Source organism: Eschrichtius robustus, chromosome 5 (assembly GCF_028021215.1).
Source record: "Eschrichtius robustus isolate mEscRob2 chromosome 5, mEscRob2.pri, whole genome shotgun sequence".
NCBI classification, from domain to species: Eukaryota; Metazoa; Chordata; class Mammalia; order Artiodactyla; family Eschrichtiidae; genus Eschrichtius; species Eschrichtius robustus.
The window spans coordinates 118,650,335-118,659,586 of NC_090828.1; the positions used below are offsets into that span (position 1 = coordinate 118,650,335).

A 9,252-nucleotide genomic window follows, 5' to 3' on the forward strand; every position below is an offset into this window, starting at 1 on the left:
GTTTAGGGTACGGCTTAGTATTAGGGTACGTGTTAGGGTTAGGGTAGGGGTTATGGTTAGGGTACGCATTAGGTTTAGTGTATTTATTAAACCTATCCCACACTCTAGATAACACTTAGCACGTAAAGGAATATTATTTGGGTTCCAGCCATGGAGAAGTGTTTAGACAGTAGCAAAAGATAAGGAACAAACCCATTATAAAGAAATCACATTAGGATTCTCTTTTTTACCTGTTCCCTAAAACACTAGGGCTTAGGAAATCTATTTGAGGCATAAGCAGTCAAGGGTAGCTTTGGGTTAGTGTTAGGGATAGGGTTAGTGTTAGGGTACGGCTTAGGGTACGGATTCGGGAACGGGTTCGAGTATGGGTTAGGGTTAGGGTTAGGGTTAGGGTTAGTTTTAGGGTTAGGGCTCGGTTTAGGGTACGAATTAGGATTAGTGTAGGTGTTAGGGTTAGGGTAGGGGTTAGGGTTAGTGTACGCATTAGGTTTAGGGTATTTATTAAACCTATCCCACTCTCTAGATACCACTTAGCACATAAAGAATATTATTTGGGGTCTAGCCATGTAGAAGAGTTTAGACATTAGGATAAGACAAGGAACACACCCATTACAAAGAAATCACATTAGGATTCTCTTTTTAACCTGTTCCTTAAAACACGAGTGCTGACTGGAACCTCTGGCCCGCACGTTCCCTTTGCCCTCCGGCAGCGGAGCGGGCGGGATCCTGCACCGCTGTCGCTGCAGCCCGTGCGGGCGGGGCGGCGGCAGCGGCACGCGAGCCCCAAGGAGGGCCGTACCACCGTTCGCCAGCACGCGGGGGGAGCCGCTCGCCCCAACGCAAACGCCTCGGCGACCCCGCGGGGCTGAGGCGTCACCGCGCCCGGGAGCTTGAGCGCCGAGCCGGCCTCGACCCCGAGCTCGGAGCCCCGCGGGCAGCGCCCGCCGCCGGCCCCACCCATCCCGGCCGAGGAGGCCGCGACCATGGCTGAGATGGAGGAGCGGAGCCTGGACAACTTCTTCGCCAAGAGAGACAAGAAGAAGAAGAAGGAGCGGAGCAACCGGGCGGCGAGCGCCACGGGCTCGGCGGGCGGCGCCGGCGGGAGCAGCGGAGCCGCGGGCGCGGCGGGCGGTGGGGCGGGCGCGGGGACCCGGCCGGGCGACAGCGGGACCGCGGGCGCGGGGGCCACGGGCCCTGGGGCCGCCACCAAGGTTGTGACAAAGGATGAAGATGAGTGGAAAGAATTTGAGCAAAAAGAGGTTGATTACAGCGGCCTAAGAGTTCAAGCAATGCAAATAAGTGAAAAGGAAGAAGATGAAAATGAAAAAAGAGAAGATCCAGGTGATAACTGGGAAGAAGGCGGAGGAGGTGGTGGTGGTGTAGAAAAATCTTCAGGTCCCTGGAATAAAACAGCTTCGGTACAAGCACCTCCTGCTCCAGTAGTTGTTACAGAAACCCCAGAACCGACAATGACTAGTGGCGTGTATAGGCCTCCTGGGGCCAGGTTGACCACAACAAGGAAAGCCCCCCAAGGACCACCAGAAATCTACAGTGATACACAGTTCCCATCCCTGCAGTCCACTGCCAAGCATGTAGAAAGCCGGAAATACTGAGCCTTCGTAAGGGTTGACTACCTCAGATTTGCTGCATTCATTGTGGACTTCATGTGGATCACAACTTCTGGATAAGAAGGTTACAGCTTTTAAGTGTCGATGTGAAACTTGAAACCAGCTCTACTGGATTCCTATCAGAAATTCTGCAGAAAGTCAGCCATCTGGGTTCTGATCTGCTGTAAAAGATGAAGATTTAAGTGACCTTAATTAACCTGTCCTGTGCCCCATTCATAAGGAACACTCTGTAGTGGGTATTAGACTTCCCGGAACATGCCGCTCTCAAAAGAACTGATGTGTTCAGATAATCTGTGTAGGGCTGTGATTTATAATTTAAACTTTGAGTTGTATTCTGAGGTAACCACAAATTAAATTCAACCAAACTCGGGTCACCAAGTGGGAAAAGGGGTGGGGAGGGAATAATCTTATTTTTTTTAGTAATTTTTTATTTGGGTAGTGCTTTTTCTGTGTTCCATATTAAGGCTTTTTTTTTTCTTTCTTTTTTTTCTTTCTTTTTTTTGCTTTGACTTGGAATAGTTCTTTGACAGAGCATATTGCTTGGCTAAGTAACCTGAAATATGCATTGGAATTGTGAAACGTCTCGTGAATTTGCCAATCCCTAGAGCAGAACCAGATGGCCTTTGATGTAAAGGGCAGTAGATGCAGGGGGCTCTACTTCAGGTGCTGCTAAAGCTTCCTCTAATCAGGTCTAAGTTGTATAGTAAACTGGTGGAAAGAGTATATTTTCTGCTCAGGCCAAGGGAGTCACAGATGTGTCCTTATAAATTCAAAGCAGTGAGAGCAGAACCTCAACCTAAAACCCACTGAAGTTTCATGGATCTTGCATGATCTCTGACAAGAATTCCAGATGCACTTGTGCCCAAACGTTTAAGGTATTAGACGCAGTGATTGTCCCAGCCTAGCTCTGTCATCAACCTCCTGGTGTGTCTTTTTATGGTGTTCATTTGGAGAGTCGGGGGCGAAAGACAGGTGATGTAGCACTTCTGTTTTTAATGATTACAGCTTAAACTATCCAGTAATTTTTAGTCCTGGAAAAGGACATCAGGACGCTACCCAGGATTACTGAAAAGTCTTTCCATCTAATGAGATAGTCTGGTAATTTCCTAGTTTTGTATCTTCGGTTCAATAGAAATATTTCAAAGTGGCTTGTGACCACTTGATGCAGAGTCTGGGTTTCTCTATAATAAAATCCCTTTGCCAAATGTAGGAGTTGCAGACTTGCTACTGGCAAGAGTGAAGCAAATGGGTGAGTAAAACTCCTGATGTGGGAGCATTTTCCTCTAGGAGTTCAGTCTTGATAAGTGTCAGTGCAGGAATCGCACTCCTAGGAGTGTTACAGAGTCATCTGCTGTCAGATGCAAACCATATCTGGGCAATAATGTTGGCATTATTTGAAGTGGCAGGCAGGATGCCTACGTTCTGGTGTACTTGGGTGAGTAGCTGAGCCAGCCAAGGAGAGGTTGGATGAGTGAGAAAGGATTCTTGGTTAATCTGAAGACTTCATTTGAGAACCAGAAATCTTTTAACAAGTAACCTCTTGGACCTTGAGCCACATATTTCCCCTAAAAAGTATGCATTTTTTTCCAGCAAAACTTTGTTGGGGGTTATGTTATTGAGGAATGAGATGAATATGTGGAAATGTTACTTAATGGCATAGAAATCTGAAGACCTGCAGGAGATTTAAAAATTCCAACCCTTGTTATAACTTTTTAAAAGATTGTGAAATTATCAAAATGCACATGAATCAAGTTTTAATATGCTGTATGATGGGTGGATGAGGCTGTCCATTGTACCATTTCTTTCTTTGAATTCTCAGGCATGGTTTGGCAGTGCAAAAACTCTGTAACATTAACAAATTCAATAAAAAGTAAATATGTAAAAAAAAAAAAACAAAAAAAAAAACACTAGTGCTTAGGAAATCTATTGGAGGCAGAAGCAATCAAGGGTAGCTTAGGTTTAGGGTTAGGGATAGTGTACGGCTTAGGGTATGGGTTCTGGTACGGTGCAGAGTATGGGTTAGGGTTAGGGTTAGGGTTAGTTTTACAGTTAGGGCTCGGTTTTGGGTACGGGTTAGGATTAGGTTACGTGTTAGGATTAGGGTAGGGGTTAGGGTTAAGGTACGCGTTAGGGTTAGGGTATTTATTAAACCTATCCCACTCTCTAGATACCACTTAGCACGTAAAGGAATATTATTTGGGGTCCAGCCATGGAGAAGAGTTTAGACTCTAGGTTAAGATAAGGAACACACCCGTTATAAAGAAATCACATTACGATTAACTTTTTAACCTGTTCCTTACAACACTAGTGCTTAGGAAATGTATTGGAGGCAGAAGCAGTCAAGGGTACCTTAGGGTTAGGGTTAGGTATAGGGTACGGCTCATGGTACGGGTTCGGGTCGGGTGTGGGTATGTCGTAGGTTATGGTTTAGGGTTAGGTTTAGGGTTAGTTTTACCGTTAGGGCTCGGTTTTAGGGTACAGGTTAGGATTAGGCTACGTGTTAGGGTAACGGTAGGAGATAGGGTTAGGGTACACGTTAGGGTTAGGCTATTTATTAAACCTATCCCACTCTCTAGATACCACTTAGCACGTAAAGGAATATTATTTGGGGTCCAGCCATGTATAAGACTTTAGACATTAGGATAACAGAAGGAACACACCCATTATAAAGAAATCACATTTGGATTCTCTTTTTAACCTGTTCCTTAAAACACTAGTGCTTAGGAAATCTATTGGAGTCAGAAGCAGTCAAGGGTAGCTTAGGGTTAGGGTTAGGGCTAGGGTACTATTTAGGGTACGGTTTTGGGTACGTCGTGCAGTATAGGTTAGTGTTAGGTTTACGGTTAGTTTTAGAGTTAGAGCTCGGTTTTTTGGTACGGGTTAGGATTAGGTTACGTGTTAGGGTTAGGGTAGGGGTTAGGATTAAGGTACGTGTTAGGGTTAGGGTATTTATTAAACCTATCCCACTCTCTAGATACCACTTAGCAGGTAAAGGAATATTATTTCGGGTCCAGCCATGGAGAGGAGTTTAGACACTAGTATAAGATAAGGAACACACCCGTTATAAAGGAATCACATTACGATTATCTTTTTAACCTGTTCCATAAAACACTAGTGCTTAGGAAATCTATTGGAGGCAGAAGCAGTGAAGGGTACCTTAGGGTTAGGGATAGGGTTAGGGTACTGCTTATGGTAAAGTTTCGGGTACGTGTTCGGGTACGGCGTAGAGTATGGGTTAGGGTTAGGGTTAGGGTACGCGTTAAGGTTAGGTTATTTATTAAACCTGTCCCACTCTCTAGATACCACTTAGCACATAAAGGAATATTATTTTGGGTCCAGCAATGGAGAAGTGTTTAGACAGTAGGAAAAGATAAGGAACACACCCATTATAAAGTAATCACATTAGAATTCTTTTTAACCTGTTCCTTAAAACACTAGTGCTTAGGAAATCTATTGGAGGCAGAAGCAGTCAAGGGTACCTTAGGGTAAGGGATAGGGTTAGGGTACTGCTTATGGTAAAGTTTCGGGTACGGGTTCGGGTACGGCGTAGGGTATGGGTTAGGGTTAGGTTTAGTTTTAGGGTTAGGGATCGGTTTAGGGTACGGGTTAGTACTGGGGTACGTGTTAGGGTTACGGTAGGGGTTAGGGTTAGGGTATGCATTAGGGTTAGGGTATTTATTAAACCTATCCCAATCTCTATATACCACTTAGCATGTAAAGGAATATTATTTGGGGTCCAGCCACAGAGAATAGTTTACAGACTAGGATAACATAAGGAACACACCTATTATAAAGAAATGACATTAGGATTATCTTTTTAACCTGTTCCTTAAAACACTAGTGCTTACGAAATCTAATGGAGGTAGAAGCAGTCAAGGGTAGATTAGGGTTATTGTTAGGGTTAGGGTACGGCTTAGGGTACGGGTTCGGGTATGGCTTAGGTTTTGTGTTAGGGTTAGGATTAGGGTTAGTTTTAGGGTTAGGGCTCGGTTTAGGGTACAGGTTAGGATTAGGTTACGTGTTAGGGTTAGGGTAGGGGATAGGGTTAGGGTACGCGTTTAGGTTAGGTTAGTTATTAAACTTATCCCACTCTCTAGATACCACTTAGCACATAAAGGAATATTATTTTGGGTCCAGCCATGGAGAAGAGTTGAGACACTAGTATAAGATAAGGAACACACCCATAATAAAGAAATCACATTGGGATTCTCTTTTTAATCTGTTCCTTAAAACACTAGTGTTTAGGAAATCTATTGGAGGCAGAAGCAGTCAAGGGTAGCTTAGGGTTAGGGTTAGGGTTAGGGTTAGGGTACGGCTTAGGGTATGGATTCGGGTACGGCATAGGGCATGGGTTAGGGTTGGGATAGAGTTAGTTGTAGGTTTAGGGCTCAGTTTAGGGTACGGGTTAGGATTAGGGTACGTGTTAGGGTTAGGGTAGGGGTTAGTCTTAGGGTGCGCATTAGGTTTAGGGTATTTTTTAAACCTATCCCACACCCTAGATAACACTTAGGACGTAAAGGAATATTATTTGGGGTCCAGCCATGGAGAAGAGTTTAGACAGTAGGAAAAGATAAGGAACACACCCATTATAAAGAAATCACAATAGGATTCTCTTTTAAACCTCTTCCTTAAAACACTAATGCTTAGGAAATCTATTGGATGCAGAAGCAGTCAAGGGTAGCTTAGGGTTAGGGTTAGGATTGGGGTTAGGGTACTGCTTATGGTAAGGTTTCGGGTACGGGTTCGGGTACGGCATAGGGTATGGTTTAGTGTTAGGGTTAGGGTTAGGGATCAGTTTAGGGTACGGGTTAGGATAGGTGTACGTGTTAGGGTTAGGGTAGGGGTTAGGGTTAGGGTACGCATTAGGGTTAGGGTATTTATTAAACCTATCCCAATCTCTAGATACCACTTAGCACGTAAAGGAATATTAATTGGGGTCCAGCCATGGAAAATAGTTTACACACTAGGATAACATAAGGAACACACTTATAATAAGGAAGTGACATTAGGATTCTCTTTTTAACCTGTTCCTTAAAACACTAGTGCTTAGGAAATCTAATGGAGGTAGAAGCAGCCAAGGGTAGCTTAGGGTTAGCGTTAGGGTTAGGGTACGGTTTCGGGTATGGCTTAGGTTTTGTGTTAGGGTTAGGATTAGGGTTAGTTTTAGGGTTAGGGCTCGGTTTTGGGTACGGGTTAGGATTAGGCTACGTGTTAGGCTTAGGGTAGTGGATAGGGTTAGGTTACACTTTAAGGTTAGGTTATTTATTAAACCTATGCCACTGTCTAGATACCACTTAGCACATAAAGGAATATTATTTTGGGTCCAGCCATGGAGAAGAGTTTAGACACTAGGATAAGATAATGTACACACCCGTAATAAAGAAATCACATTGGGATTCTCTTTTTAATCTGTTCCTTAAAACACTAGTGTTTAGGAAATCTATTGGAGGCAGAAGCAGTCAAGGATAGCTTAGGGTTAGGGTTAGGGTTAGTGTTAGGGTATGGCTTAGGGTACGGGTTCGAGCACGGGTTAGAGTATGGCATAGACTATGGTTTAGGGTTAGGGTTAGGGTTAGTTTTAGGGTTAGGGCTTGGTTTAGAGTACGGGTTAGGATTGGGGTACGTGTTAGGGTTAAGGTAGGGGATAGGATTAGGGTACACGTTAGGGTTAGGGTATTTATTAAACCTATACCACACTGTAGATATCACTTAGCACGTAAAGGAATATTATTTGGTGTCCAGCCATGGAGAAGAGTTTAGACACTAGGATAAGATAAGGAACACACCCGATATAAAGAAATCACATTACGATTATCTTTTTAACGTGTTCCTTAAAACAATAGTGGTTACGAAATCTTTTTGAGGAATAATCAGTCCAGGGTAGCTTCGGGTTACAGTTAGGGTTAGGGTTAGTGTTAGGGTACGGCTTAGGGTACGGATTCGGGTACGGGTTCGGACATGGTTTAGGGTTATGTTTAGTTTTAGGGTTAGGGCTCGGTTTAGGGTACAGGTTAGGATTAGTGTAGGTGTTAGTGTTAAGGTAGGGGTTAGGATTTGGGTACGCGTTAGGGTTAGGTTATTTATTAAAACTATCCCACTCTCTAGATACCACTTAGCACGTAAAGGAATATTATTTGGGGTCCAGCCATGGAGAAGAGTTTAGACTCTAGGTTAAGATAAGGAACACACCCGTTATAAAGAAATCACATTACGATTAACTTTTTAACCTGTTCCTTACAACACTAGTGCTTAGGAAATGTATTGGAGGCAGAAGCAGTCAAGGGTACCTTAGGGTTAGGGTTAGGTATAGGGTACGGCTCATGGTACGGGTTCGGGTCGGGTGTGGGTATGTCGTAGGTTATGGTTTAGGGTTAGGTTTAGGGTTAGTTTTACCGTTAGGGCTCGGTTTTAGGGTACAGGTTAGGATTAGGCTACGTGTTAGGGTAACGGTAGGAGATAGGGTTAGGGTACGCGTTAGGGTTAGGCTATTTATTAAACCTATCCCACTCTCTAGATACCACTTAGCATGTAAAGGAATATTATTTCTGGTTCCCCCATGGAGAAGAGTTTAGACACTAGGATAAGATAAGGAACACACCCATTATAAAGAAATCACATTATGATTCTCTTTTTAACCTGTTCCTTAAAACACTAGTGCTTAGGAAATCTATTGGAGGCAGAAGGAGTCAAGGGTAGCTTCGGGTTAGGGTTAGTGTTAGGGTTAGTGTTAGGGTACGGCTTAAGGTATGGATTCGGGTACGGCATAGGGCATGGGTTAGGGTTGGGTTAGAGTTAGTTGTAGGTTTAGGGCTCAGTTTAGGGTACAGGTTAGGATTAGGGTACGTGTTAGGTTTAGGGTAGGGGTTAGTCTTAGGGTGTGCATTAGGTTTAGGGTATTTATTAAACCTATCCCACACCCTAGATAACACTTAGGACGTAAAGGAATATTATTTGGGGTCCAGCCATGGAGAAGAGTTTAGACACTAGGATAAGATAAGGAACACACCCATTATAAAGAAATCACATTAGGATTCACTTTTTAACCTGTTACTTAAAACACTAGTGCTTAGGAAATCTATTGGAGGCAGAAAGAGTCAAGGGGAGCTTCGGGTTAGGGTTAGTGTTAGGGTTAGTGTTAGGGTACGGATTAGGGTACGGATTCAGGTACGGGTTCGGGTACGGCGTAGGGTATGGGTTAGGGTTAGGGTTAGGGCTCGGTTTAAGGTACGGGTTAAGATTAGTTTACTTGTTAGGGTTAGGGTACGGGTTAGGGTTAGGGTACGTGTTAGGTTTAGGGTATTTATTAAACCTATCCCACTGTCTAGATACCACTTAGAACGTAAAAGAGTATTATTTTGAATCCAGCCATGGAAAAGAGTTTAGACACTAGGATAGGATAAGGAACACATCCATTATAAAGAAATCACATTAGGATTCTCTGTTTAGTCTGTTCCTTAAAACATTAGTGCTTAGGAAATTTATTGGAGGCCGAAGCATTCAAGGGTACCTTAGGGTTAGGGTTAGGGTTAGTGTACGGCTTATGGTACGGGTTCGGTTACAGGTTCGGGTACGGCGTAGGGTATGGTTTAGGGTTAGTTATAGGGTTAGGGCTCGGTTTAGGTTA

General features: G+C 43.8%; 1 pseudogene; it reads left to right on the top strand.

Annotated features, from left to right (window-relative positions):
* The first annotated feature begins 970 nt into the window (after positions 1-970).
* LOC137765406 (protein CDV3 homolog pseudogene) lies at positions 971-2,018 on the top strand (annotated as a pseudogene).
* The last annotated feature ends 7,234 nt before the right edge of the window (positions 2,019-9,252 follow it).